Raw genomic sequence first — 13,591 nt, 5'->3', positions numbered from 1 at the left:
TAGACGGTTCCCTGCCCTCTGGCTTACAATCTAAGAAGACACGACACAAAAGGAGAAGGTAATGGTGGGGGGGAAGGGGATGAGGTCCAGTGGTTCTTCTCTTTTGGCCTGTCGATTCGGGGCCACAGTCTCTGAAATATTCTGGACCTAATCCTTGTATGGAATGGCCTGTCGGAGGAGATCCGTCATATTACCACTCTTGAGGCTTTAAAAAAGCTATCAAAACGGATCTCTTCTGGCAAGTCTTTCTGGACTGACCTTCCCATTACACTGATGTAGACTGCCCTTCGTTTGCCCAAATATCTCTCCCCAATCTTGCCTATTTTAAACTGATTTTAATTAGTATTTATAGTGTTGGTATTTTAGTTTTAAAGTAAGAGATAAGGGGATATGTAATTTTAATTTATGTATGTATTCGATTATAACTCACATTGATCCTTCTGGAAAGGCAAGATATAAATAAAATCTATTGTTATTGTTGTTGTTGAGCTTTATAGGTCATGACCAGCACTTTGAATTGAGCCCAGAATGAACTGGTAACCAGTGAAACTGTTTTAACAAGGGAATTACATGGTTTCTGTAACTGGCCCTGGTCAGCATTCTGGCTGCGGAATTTTGGACCCACTGAAGTTTCCAGACAGTTTCCAAAGGGAGCACCACATAAAGTGTGTTACAGTAGTCCAAACAGGATGTAATCAAGACATGTGTCACTGTAGCCAGATCTGATGTCTCAAGGAATGGTCACAGCTGGTGCACAAGTTTTAGCTGTACAAATGCATTCCTGGCCACTGCTGAAACCTGGGCATCGAAGCTCAGAGCCTGGGATTTCATGGGGAGTGTAACTTCATCCCTGATCTGCCTTACAACTCACCAGGAACACCTCTCTGCCAAGAGATCCAGCAGGACCAACAAGGATACACTCCCCCTGTCCAGTTCCCTGTGGAGGTCATCCACTGTGTAAACCTACAGCACTTTATAAATAAATCTTAATAATAATAATAATAATAAATCTGTCTCCGTCTCATAACCAGGTCAGAAGCCAGATTGAAATGGATCTAGATAACCTGTTTCATCCAGAAACCCCTGAAGCTGAGAGGTCACCACTTGCTCCAGAGCCTTGCCCAAGAATGGAATATCAGAGACTGGCCAACAGTTATGATGGGATCCAGGGAGGTCTTTTTCAGTAACGGCCTTACCATAGCCTCCTTTAGACAGAATGGAAATCTGACTTGCAGCAGTGAGGCAATTCACTCCCTTACCCACTAGTCCAGTCTGGCTGCTTTCAGAAGCCAGGAAGGGCAAGGATACAGTATGCACGTCGTGGCCCTCACTTCTCCAAGGATCCTGTCCACATCCTCAGGCTTTTTTGATAAATCACTGACATTATTTTTTGTCTTTCTAGCCAATCCTGACCACTGACGAAGACTTTCTGTCGAAACGCATTTGGTCTTATTTGATCAATTCATCACTTGTAATGGGCTTGCTATGTTATCCCTCCCATCTGTTTCCTTGGAGATGTTGAAAACTTCATTTGTATTTGTATTTGACATGTATGACATCTCCATATACTCGATTTATTGGTTGGGATTTATAGTTCCTTAGCCTAGTACATATTGGTTACACCAGCTCTTTTACTCATTTGTCTCATAAGCTTTTGATTTTATCTTTGGGCTCTGCACACAGACCACAGCATTTTTGTCTATCTGCAGGATTGACTTTATTTTACCTATCCCTCCCATTTTTTATCCAACTCTTCTCGTTTGCTTCCAATAAAACTATTGCTATTTTATGATCATTGCTCCTTTTTTCCCCTAGACTTTTTTGTTCTGCAACTCACAGTTTGGGCTTAGGGTCACACATCTGTGTCTTCATCCACATCCTCAGGCTTAACAAACTAAAACTTATCCAACAATACAGGAGAAGCAGGACAGTCCCTTTGAGGACTGTGGTAGTTTGCGCCCTTCAAACCATGGTGTCTGGTTGTTGCGGCCTCTGGCTGCTCCTTTAGCCCTATCTGCTTCACCCCTTTGTTAACTTCAGTCTAATTTGATTCTGGGCAATTTCCCACCCCGCCCCCGCAGTTGCTATACCCCACAGCACCCTGATCAAAATGATCCACTGGACTTCCAGAGGCAATGAGAAACTTTTGTGGATTTCATTAAGTTAACTTACAGTAGGATTGAAGTCAGAAAGTCCTCTGAAGAAATTTCAGCATTTCAGGAACATGTCTTCACTCTCCTATAAATATTAAAAAATACAGATTTTTAAAAAAATCCAAGTTCATCCCTCACATTCTACAAGCATTGATGTTTCACAAGCTACAATCACAGTGAGAAAATATACTCACTTCTTGGACAAACTATTATTCTAGCTGAAGTAACTTGGACAACAATTATTGTAACTGAAATAAGCTGCTATTTTGTAAGCAGTAGCATCAGCTTTCCTTTTGCTATATTTTTAAAAAAAATATTCTAGGCTTTGTAATTGCTTTTTAGCAAGTATAATCAACACAGCAATGGCTTCTGTAGGTACTACTAATGCATTTCTGATGTAGGGCTAAAAGTACCAGTCTGGCAGTATAAACCACACCCAGGCACACCAGGCTCTGAGATCTCAGAAGCCAGGCGTCATTACAGCCTCATCTGCGTAGTCAAGCACACCTAAATTTGCTAAGGGTTTGGTGTACCTTATTCTGTAGACAAGTAAGCTGTTAAGTCTTGCAGAACTACTAGCTGTCAACTTAAAAGAAAAGAATGCAAGTATCCTCACAGCAGACGAAATTTTAAAAATATGTCCCTGAGAATTTATCACGAGTCTTAACAAAATTGATTTCCTTACTAACTAAAATAAAATCTACAGCATCTTGTCCTTTGGCAGATGACTAAAATTATTTCTTTTTAAAAATCTAAATAGGAACATGAATTTCAAGACAGACCTATTATTCACATCTGACATATTTTTAACAAAAGCATTCCTTATTTTAACCGTTATAAAATATTTCTTATGTTCTCAATTTAGAATTAAAGCAAACTATTTTAAAGTATTGTTTGTTTTTTAAAATGTGCACTTCTGCAACCAAGACATTATCTACCCAATTTAAAACAATGTATGAACAAAGTTTGCCTTTGTCTTATTAAGTTTAAGTCAAACTCTAACTGCAAGAGTGCACAAAAAGTTGTTGCACAGTTGCTATGTGCACTCAGCCCTCCCACTAAATGCCTATCAGATATGAGAAGCCTGAAAGAGAGCCCCCATTTGATTACCCCAGGGAAATTCCCTTCCCTCCACCAAAGGCAACTGAGCATGAAGATCAAATTGTCCTCTGCATCCCAGTAGCGATTTAACACATAAGTTGTACTTAAAGAGTCAACATCATAATGTGAACTTTAAAACAGATAATGGTGATGTAGAGCTGCGGTCTATTATCATTTTCATTTCTTCAGCACTCAGCTTCATAAATGTATCCTTATCTCCATGTACAGCAACCTCTTGAGGCTGTGTAACAGCTACAAATGCAGTATGCCAGTGATTTCTCAATTTATACTTAATGGCAAAGCACAGTTTGTGAAATATCTGCTTTGGAAACCACCTTAAAACCATGGTCCGACTGTCTCTCACAAAGCACAGATTGTGAATCAATATTTTAAAAAATCAGTTTGCCTTCTCATATGACTGCAGCATGTTTCTTACATATGGATTAAATTGTTTGAACCCAACCCCTTCTTCTCTCTACACCAGCTGGCAGGAAGCTGAAAGGATCAGCGAGATGGGTTAAAAAAAAAAGGTTAACCACAAAGAAGAAAAGGAACATCAGGAAGGTGGATATAGCAAGCATAAATGTTCTCAGAATGGGCTGAATGATAAACCTTTCTCCAAATTATGAGGACAACGTTTCAATATCGTTAATTATTAATTCTATTGCATTTGCAGTTTGCTATTTGAGAAACTGGGTTCAGAAATTATAACTTTCCTATAGTCACAGAACTGTGAAGTTTGGGGAAAGAAACCTCAGTATTTCCTTTCCCAGGAAGACAAGTTTGCAATGAACCACTATACATACACCCACACATAATAGCACTACTTTATTCCTTGTCCCATATTCAGAAGGAACAGCTTCTGCATAATTTTAGTCAGTTCAAGGTCAAAACAATATGCCATCTGCGCTCAAAAGAATGGGTTAACTCACACAGGGCACCTCACACATAATACCCAGACAGAGGAAAGTGTCTGACACAGAGACACTCCCACAAACAACACAAGGCCACCTCCTGCTACAAGCCAATAATCAGACAAAGGGAGGGAGGAAGGAGAGGAAAGGAAAGGACTGCAGTTGTCTCCTTATAAGTCCCACTTTTTTTAGTGGAATTTACTTCCCACTAAGCATTCCCAGTATTGTACCCCGAGTTAAAAAACTAGGGTACATCTACACTGTAGAAATGATGAACATTGACACTACCTTTAAGTGTTGTAACTCTTATGGCATCCTGGGAATTGTCATTTTGCAAGTATTTTTGCTTTCTCTGCCAAAAAGTTCTGGTGACTCACCAAACTACAAATTGCAGGATTCTGTAGGATGGAGCCAAGGCAATTAAAGGGGTGTCAAACTGCATTATTTCTACAAGGTAGATGCACCCCTTGTATGGACTTACCCTGACATAATGTTTCAGTGCAAGAGTTAAATCCAGAAAAATAAAACAAGTATCCCAAACTCATTAATACCCCGATTCCTCAAAACTCAGTGTGCAAGAGTCTTTCAGGTCAATGAGAAGCATTTTTCAGACAGTGAGATGGCTGGAGCCAACGCCTATATTTCTAGATATTAATTGCTGACTAGGAGGATAGCTCCATGTGGGGCAGCCCCATCTCTGATGTAAATGTAGCAGAGAGCTGGTGTGGAGTAGTGGCTTGTGTGTTGGACTACGACTCTGGAGGTGTGTGCGTTTTGTGTGCCTTCAAGTTGTTTCTGACTTATGGCAAATCTATAACAGGGTATTCTTGGCAAGATTTGTTCAGAGGTTTGCCAATGCATAGTCACACTCCAGTGCACCAACCACTGCGAGGACTACCTGTTAATGTTCATAGAAGAATGTCTCTGTCTGGCCAAAGCCACCGAAATAAGAACATTGTCAAGAGTTACACTACCCAAAGGGTAAAGTTACACTACCCAAAAGGTAGAGTTACACTACCCAAAGTACGATGAATAACTGAAATTGGCAGATAACATTTGCTCAAGACATGGTAGCTACATGCTCTAGTTGGTCTGTTATAAACCACTACACCACACTGGCTCATGACTCTGGAGACCAGGGTTCGATTCTTGTGGAAGAAAACCCCACAACAGGTCCGACTTTGGGTTGCCATAAGTTGGAAATAACTTGAAGGCACCAAACACACACACACACGTTGAAAGCCAGCGCTGTGCAGTGGTTGGAGCTGGAGCCTTGGACTATGATTCCCATGAAACCAGCAGGGTGACCTTGGGCAAGTCACACACTCTCACCCCAGAGGCTGGCCATGGCAAACCTTGCTCTGAAGAAACTTGCCAAGAAAACCCCATGAGAGTGTTTGAAACCCTGCTTGGGCCACTGAAAGTCACTGGGCAAGTCACACTCTCTCAACCCCAAAGGCTGGCCATGGCAAACCCCTCTTTGGAGATAAGGTTTGCCTTAGTAGATAGTAAAAAACCCAAACAAACAAGGCACACATTTCAAGGAAATGAAGTCACCTCCACCTCCTTCTTTCTTTCTCCAAATCATGACACAGGCCCTTTTTCCCTGGCCTGGGATGAGGCTGTCTGTCTGCTCATGAGAGAGGAGGAGGAGGGAGGAGCAGGGTGATGCATCTGCATCATCATCATCAGCAGCAGCATCAGAGCCAAGAAGAGCATCCTCCTCGCGGCCTGCAGAGAGCAGCCAATCACACCCACCCAGACACCATCATATTTGGAGAAAGGTGGGGAGGGAGAAGAGGAGAAATGGGGGGGGGGGAGGAATACACAACACACTACTTATTTGGGCTGGGATACTTATACCCAATACAGTACTTATTTGGAAGTCAAAGGCTTTCATGGCCCACATTCCTAGTATTTTTATGGGGGTTTTGGGCTATGTGGCCGTGTTCTAGAAGAGTTTATTCCTGACGTTTCGCCAGCATCTGTGGCTGGCATCTTCAGAGAATGCTGCCATGGAAGAGAGTGGTGTGTGTGTGTGTGTGTATCTATTTAGATTGTAAGCCTGAGGGCAGGGAATCGTCTAATTAAAAATAATAATTGTGAGATGCTCTGAGAACCTTTAGGGCTGAAGGGCGGGGTATGAATAGTGTAATTAATAATAAATTATTTATATATATATATATATATATATATATATATATTGTGTGTGTGTGTGTGTGACCCTGGGGAGTTATCTCCATGTCAATCTGTATATTGTTCTTATTTGGGGGGTGCAGGGTGACCAGAGGCCCTCTCCTCCTTTTCTTCCAGGATGCGTCCTCCATTCCCATCTTCTTCTCTCCAGGAAGAATTTCCAAGCTGTCCTCCATTTTGACCCTGGGTTTGTATACCTATGGCTATGTTGTTGTAGGCTTTTATTGGGCCACGTGTCCTCCATAGACATATACTGGCCTCCATTTATGGCTAGGTTGTTGTGGGCTTTCATTGGGCCATAGGTCCTCCACATATACATATATATAGTCTCCATTTGTGGCTATGTTGTTGTAGGCTTTTATTAAGCCATATGTCCTCCATATATATATATATATATATATAGCCTCCATTTATGCCTATATTGTTGTAGGCTTTTATTGGGCCATATGTCCTCCATATACATATATACATATACATATATATATAGATATATATACATATATATATGTGTGTGTGTGTATATATATATAGCCTCCATTTTGTGGTGCCTGCTCCTCCTCCTCCTCCTCCCTGGAGGTGAGGACACACACCTGGCTGAGCTGCCTTCCTGGGGACCTCCTCCTCCTCCTCCATCACTTCCAGGGCCATTCTGTTCTGTTTGTTCCTCCCTGCTTTCCAAAGGGGCTTTTCCAATAAGCAAAGGGAGGGCACTCACCGCAAAGGCAGAAGATGGACTCTCTCTCTCTCTCTGGCTGAGATAAACGATGGAGCAGGGTTCTCTCTCTCTCTCTCTCTGAAAGCCGGCCACAATATCCTCTTAGGACCCGCCCTCCCTTCTCATAAACACACGCCCCGGAACTGGCTGCCGGCCTCCTGCCTCCTCCTGAGCAGCAATAGCAACAGCGCCAACTAGCGGGCGGCGCGGGGTTGACGGCTGGCAGCTGACGATGACGTAATGCCACTTTGCACTGCGCAGGCGTCAACTACATCATCATCATTACCGCCCTCCTCCTCCCCCCCCCCCCCTTGGCCTCTCTCTTCCTTGCGCTCTCTTCTTTCCTTGCCCCCTCAGACTCCTCCAACGCGGACGTAGAGCGGCATTGCGCACGCGCGCTTCGCGTTTACTGGGCGGCGACGGGAAGCGCGTGCCCGCAGCCCTCTCTCCCCCTCCCCTCGCTCGCTCTGCCTCTGTGTCTCTCTCCTGCCCGCAGCGCGCGCGCGCACAGCCCAGTCCCAACGTTCCAAACGGTCCTTGTCTCTCTCTCTCTCCCAACGTCTTTTTTTTCCCGCTCAAATTTCAAACCAGCTGCCCTGCACTGGTCTAATAGTCATTGTTTTGTTGTGTGCCTTCATTCAAGTCTGCTTTTTTTACGACTTCAACTTTAAAAAGGACTAGGTTTTTTTATTGTTAGTTTAGGCAAATAAATACATATTACACAGTATGAAAATCCATAAGCAAGAAAAGGTTCTGAGGATGGATGTGATGGAAATGTAATGATCAGGAGTCAATAAAGGAGCTTTGTGAAGACATTATAGCAAGCAAAACGTGTAAAATTCAGGACAGCAGTGTTACAGTAAAGATATACTCTCAGTTTACACAGAAGAAACTAAATTCTCCATATTAACATGATTTTTATCCCACTTTCTCCCTCCCCCCCCAATGTTCAAAACAGCTTACAGGAAAAGCTTACAATACAATATAATACACAAGGCAAACTTGTGCCTACTTTTGACAAAGCAAATGGCCAGACAAGGCTTTCCCATGTCCCTGCCCCATCATAAATGAATCTTTTCTTACAGCATGCTTGAGCCAGGTTTCTGGGTAGTATGAAACCTCATATATGGAACACATCTTTTGAATTTTGTGGGTTTGTATGAGAAACTTGTACAGCCATGCCAGCCCTGGGGCTCTTATACTTTGTATTACTGTATAGAAGTGTGGAAATAATTTACTACCTGTTACATCATATTGCTGGAAGCAAGAGGAGTTCTTGACTCAGCACATCCAGATCTAAAAAGAGGCACACCATCAGCTTAATTATGATAATGCAAAGGAGGAAGATTGTTAAAATGATGCTAGCACTGCTTCAGTGTTCACTGCATTGTGTGGAAATTGCTTGTGATCACCATTTTGGTTGTTCTACACAGGAGGGCACTTTTGCTTACAGACAGCACTGGCCATCAGATGCATACATTTCTGAAGAAGCTTGTTGTTGTTATTTCTGACGTATGGTGATCCTAAGGCAAACCTCAGCAAGATTTGTTCAGAGGGGGTTTGCCTTTGCCTTCCTGTGAGGCTGAGAATGTGTGACTTGCCCAAGGTCACCCAGTGGGTTTCCATGGCTGAGCAAGGGATTCAAATCCAGGTCTCCAGAGTTGTAGTCCAGCACTCAAACCACTACACCACACTAGTTCTTGGAGGAGAATATCTTGGGACGACAGGGTACCCATGAACCCCTTGTCCTGCCACCTTGAACCAAAACAGCAAGCAACATCAGCAGTAGCAGATGAAGAAGTCCAGTCTTGTGAAAGACCAACATGTCTGCTATGTCCTTTGCAATGTACCTCTGCCCAGAGATTCAGAAACAAGAGTAGCAGATAAACACCTGAGATATGCAAAAAACAAACCTAACATACTGTACGTCATATAACTAATACACTGTACAAAAGTGTACAACCCCTGTCCAGCCACTCTTCAGTTTCAGTGTTTATATTATAAACCATCTTCAGAACTCCAGGTCGTAGGTGGAGTATAAACACTTTCCCCATGTTTGTGTTTTTACCCCCTGACTACCATAAGTGGGAACTATCCCAGATTCCCAGAGCCAAAGGAGAACGGCTTTTTGCCCCCTTTTCCTGCCTGACTAAAGCCTTTTACCTATAAGACTTCCCTATTCTTCTCTACTTTCAGCAGGGAATGTTACTGTCTTATCAATTTTTCTCCCTGGAACTGAACTTCTGGCCTATCAGCCAGTCTTCACCGGCTTAGTTCACCACCGTTATCCATGTCAGTGTCACTATCGTTTTCCTTTCTTAAATGTATGTTAGAATCAGAAAGCTGGACGTAGCCACAAGGGTCATACAGTCCAACCCCTTTCTGCCGTTCAGAAACACAGGATCAAGGCACTCCCTGTGACAGATGGCCACCCAGCCTCTGTTTAAAAACCTCCAAAGAAGGATACTCCTTCACCCTCCAAAGGAGTGTGTTCCACTGTCGAACAGCCCTTACTGTCAGGAAGTTCTTCCTAACGTTTAGGTGGAATCTCTTTTCCTGTAGTTTGCATCCATTGCTCTGAGCCCTAGTCTCCGGAGAAGCAGAAAACAAGCTTGCTCCATCCTCAATATTGCATCCCTTTAAATATTTAAACAAATATTTAAATATTTAAACAAATATTTAGATATTTTAAAAACCCACAAAAAACTATGGGTGGTAATTGTTTGGGTCTTCCCCCCCCCTTTTTTTTTTTTTAAGAGAGGGACAACATTTGTCATCCTCCACTCTATTGGGACCTCTCCTGTTCTCCAACAATTCCCAAAGATTATTGACATTGAGATTACTTCTCAATGTCAAGATTATTGACACTGAGATTAATTATTGACTCTGAGATTACTTCTGGCAGTTCTTTTAATGCCCTTACACATAGTTCATCTGGCCCTGGAGGCCTGAATTAATTTAGAGTAGCCAGGTATTCTTTATCTATTCTGTGCTGCATTTCTCTTACAGCATCATCTGCTCCATATTTTCCCCAGGGTAAACACTGTTTTAATGTTAAACACAAAGAGGCAAGAGGGAACAAATGGTAATAAAAGAAAGTGGGTGTAACATGTTGGCTCATCCAAGTGAAACATGTTTTAATATACTTTAATTCTGCACTTCCACATAGTACTATTTCGAAGGACTCTTGTCAGAATGTAAAGTTGCCTTTTCTCCAAGCAGTTGACAAACCGCGGTAGTTTTTGTCATGTATAAATGGGCAATAAAAACTGAGTCATCAGTTGGCTAGATTTGTTTTTGATCAAATTCATATTTGGATCAAATTGTTTATAAGACAACAGCTTAGTGCACAACCCATTTGCCAATGAAGCACCCCGCAGGCAGCATGGTTGCTTTCAGCTGTTTATATATTGATGATCTTGCGCACTGGCTATCTGAAACAAGATTTAAATGTAAAAAGTAAGGGGTAGGGAGAATCCTGCCAGTTAAGAGGGACTTTCATTGAACAGATTCCCTTTAAATTACAACATGGCTGGAAATTTGCACCAGGTCCTCTCTCAGTCTTTCTCTCAGATTTAAGGATTAACACATACCACACACTTTATTTCCTCAAAACAGACCATTGATTTTTTGCTCCTGCCTCAAGTTCTGATATTTGTCTGTTTTTGAGATTTGCTCAAACCTACAATATTTTAAAAGGTAGCTTTATTGCCCCATTTTAAGTCCCTCTGCCCCTCGCAAGTAAGCGAGGGACGCAGATTCAAAGTCTGCACAAACAGAGGGACGACTTTTAAAAGGACTCAGTTGGTGCTAATGGAAAACATTTGAAAACTGACTGCTGTACAGGTGTTAGATGAAGGCGTTTTTCAGGATGATGCTAGACAGCAATAAAGAGCATTTAAATCTTGTTTCATTTTTCACTTGTAAATGAGACCATAGCTGACCTTAATCTCTTTTTTAAAATCTGTCCTGGAAAAAGCTGAAGCAATAAATCAAAATAAGCATTTATTTTTATTATGCTTCCCATATTAAATAATTAAATACTTTCAAAGAAATAACTTTCAAGATTCAGAATAACAAAAAATTCTTATACGTATGTATGACAACATATGCAGAAGGTGGAGTTTTTACTGTGTTCATAATGATTTCCTTTCTTTTCACAGTATTCACATCAAAATTCTGGAATCTAGGCTAACTTAAATTGTCATGACTAATGTGACCATTGATTTCACTGGAATTTAAGTGTGATTAAAAGTTATGTTTGATATCAATGTAAGGGTTTTTTAAAATTCTCTTTTATCTTGTCTTCTCCCTTAAAATGCTTTTTTAAAAAGCATGTTAGGTTTAGGTAGATAGCTGATAGAGTGAACTATAACCACAAACACATTCAACTATTTCCTGTAAAAGGAAATGATCTTGAAAAAGTTCTTACTACTCTTTTATAACTTCTAGACATTACTTTTTTGGACTACAGTTCCCAATCCTATGTTTGCTGGGGGATCCTAGGAGCTAACGTAACTTTTCAAGCTGTGACTCTAGCAATGGTGTCACTAGGGTTGGTGTAACTTGGTGTGATACCTCATAGTGTCACCCTTTCATTTGCCTTCCACACCCACATAGAATCCTTAGTAATGTTGTTTTGTACTAACATTACTCATAAATCGTAATTATCATATGTCACCGATTGTAATGGCAGTAGCTGTGACATAAACAACCAGCAAAATTAACATTATACGTTCAGATTGCGATATCATGCACATAGCCTAAATGTATTTACATGTACATAGTTTCATATGGTTAAAGTGAACATTTGGTAAGGTGTGATGCTGTTAAAGAATTTTTTTAAAATAATTTAAATATTTAAAATGTTAAATATAAACTTTTTTTTCCCAAAAACAAAAACTCGGGGCCTATCCTTTCTCCTCCCATTTAGCTCCACCCCATATCATCTCTCAAGCTTTTTAAAGGGATACAGATGAACAACACTGCCCCTTTGCCAAAAGGCAGAAGTTTGGGGAGCAGTGCCCCCCCCCTTTGGGTGTCACCTAGTGAGGTCTGTATCCCCCTACACAATGCAAATGATCCCCTGGACCGATGTTTAGTCATTGGATCACAGTCAGTTTATCACGATTTTCTACACCTAGAGGGCAAGGCATTTCCAATGTTTCCTGAATATTTACAAGCACAGATCATGAGGAATAAAAATAGATTTGAATCCTCTTGTAACCTTTTGCGAAGGTACGAATTCCAATCATCCTTTAATGGGTTACTGACTGAAAACAATTGTAGAAATGATTATATAAGATAAAGATAAGCAAAACTAAGACATGGGAGACATGAGGGAAAAAATCTAATTCAGATGGCATCATATATCAAGGAAATGAAAAAGAATGAATTTTAGGCTGAGTAACTAAAGCTTGAAAATTGAAATCAAAAGCAGCAGGGGAAGCTTCTATTGCAGATATATTGCATGTAATGTAAAAAAAAGCACTTACATTGAAAACAATAGAGTGTTCTTGATTGCGTGTTTGGCCTTCTTCCATTTCTAAATTGCTTTCTGTTATCTGTGCAGATGTATTTCGAACCACAGACTGTAACTGCAAGTTGTGTTCGGTTCTGCCCTGTATTTTTTATAGCCTCTAGCATCCTTCTTTTTTTCCAGGATGATGGACTTCAGTGGATACACAGCGTAAGTGCTGAGATGAACAAGAAGTTGAGTGTCTCAAGTGAACACTGCTTAATTATGTATGGCCAGCTGCTTTGGCTGACTATGATACATATGTGCCACACAAGAACTGGCAAGGAGGGTTAGCGAGGGACGAAAATGCATGTCTGCATTTCCAATTATTTTGTTGAAGGCAATATCAAAGCCATTTTTAAAACTATCACCCATGGAGGCATTACATTTTTAATAGTTCTCAGTATTTGCCAGTAATATGACGTTTACTCATGATAATACAAAGGATGCCATAACTGCATTTAATCTTAATTGTATTTTTAGACAAGGGAGCCACATCAATAGCCCATCTATGTGTACAAGTGAAAGAGAGTATACTGTTTTGCAGAGGAATGATAATCATGCTTTTGTTTGGCATGTGGGATAGGAGACAACAGACCTACAACTAATTCTGTCATAATTATTGCTATCTAATAAACTATGTTTTATCAGGACAGCTAGGGTTCTTCTACAATATTAGCTCTTTGTGTTCATGACTTTTGCTGTTTTACTGGAATAGTAACTGGCTTTCCACCTTTTTGGCCCAGAAATTCTGGGGCATAGTATTAGAGCCAGGATTACAGCACTACAGCTTCTTATGCAAGTGCTGATACTTTCTGAATGGTTGTGCAGAGACAAGACAGTAATAGGGACAAAAGGAAATGGATGCCATCTCCTAGCCATCTATTATCAGTTGGGTTCCAGGACAATCCAGAAAGGCAAAATACTATGGGAGAAATGGCCTGGACATTTGTCTGTCCTATTTCTGCCTTTCCTAGTTGCTGCCACAGGTGGA

At 41.1% G+C, this 13,591-nt stretch overlaps 1 protein-coding gene across 4 annotated transcripts in view; it reads right to left on the bottom strand.

Annotated features, from left to right (window-relative positions):
• The window catches only part of CCSER2 (coiled-coil serine rich protein 2), a 63,622-nt gene extending 55,108 nt beyond the window's left edge, over positions 1-8,514 (bottom strand). For 2 of the 4 annotated variants that reach the window (XM_089510576.1, XM_089510571.1), the window contains exons 1-2: positions 7,080-7,234; positions 2,173-2,238 (exon numbers count right to left, since the gene is read on the bottom strand). The gene's annotated coding sequence lies outside the window, so the exon portion shown is untranslated. Of the gene's footprint in view, positions 1-2,172; positions 2,239-7,079; positions 7,236-8,320 lie in introns of those variants that run through there. The other 2 variants (XM_089510574.1, XM_089510575.1) reach the window with 2 other exon arrangements.
• Between the last annotated feature and the right edge of the window lie 5,077 nt (positions 8,515-13,591).

Source organism: Sceloporus occidentalis, unplaced genomic scaffold (genome assembly GCF_023333645.1).
Source record: "Sceloporus occidentalis isolate IW3139 unplaced genomic scaffold, rSceOcc1.0.p SCAF_2, whole genome shotgun sequence".
Taxonomy (NCBI): Eukaryota; Metazoa; Chordata; class Lepidosauria; order Squamata; family Phrynosomatidae; genus Sceloporus; species Sceloporus occidentalis.
This window is presented reverse-complemented; position numbering and strand designations above follow the sequence as displayed.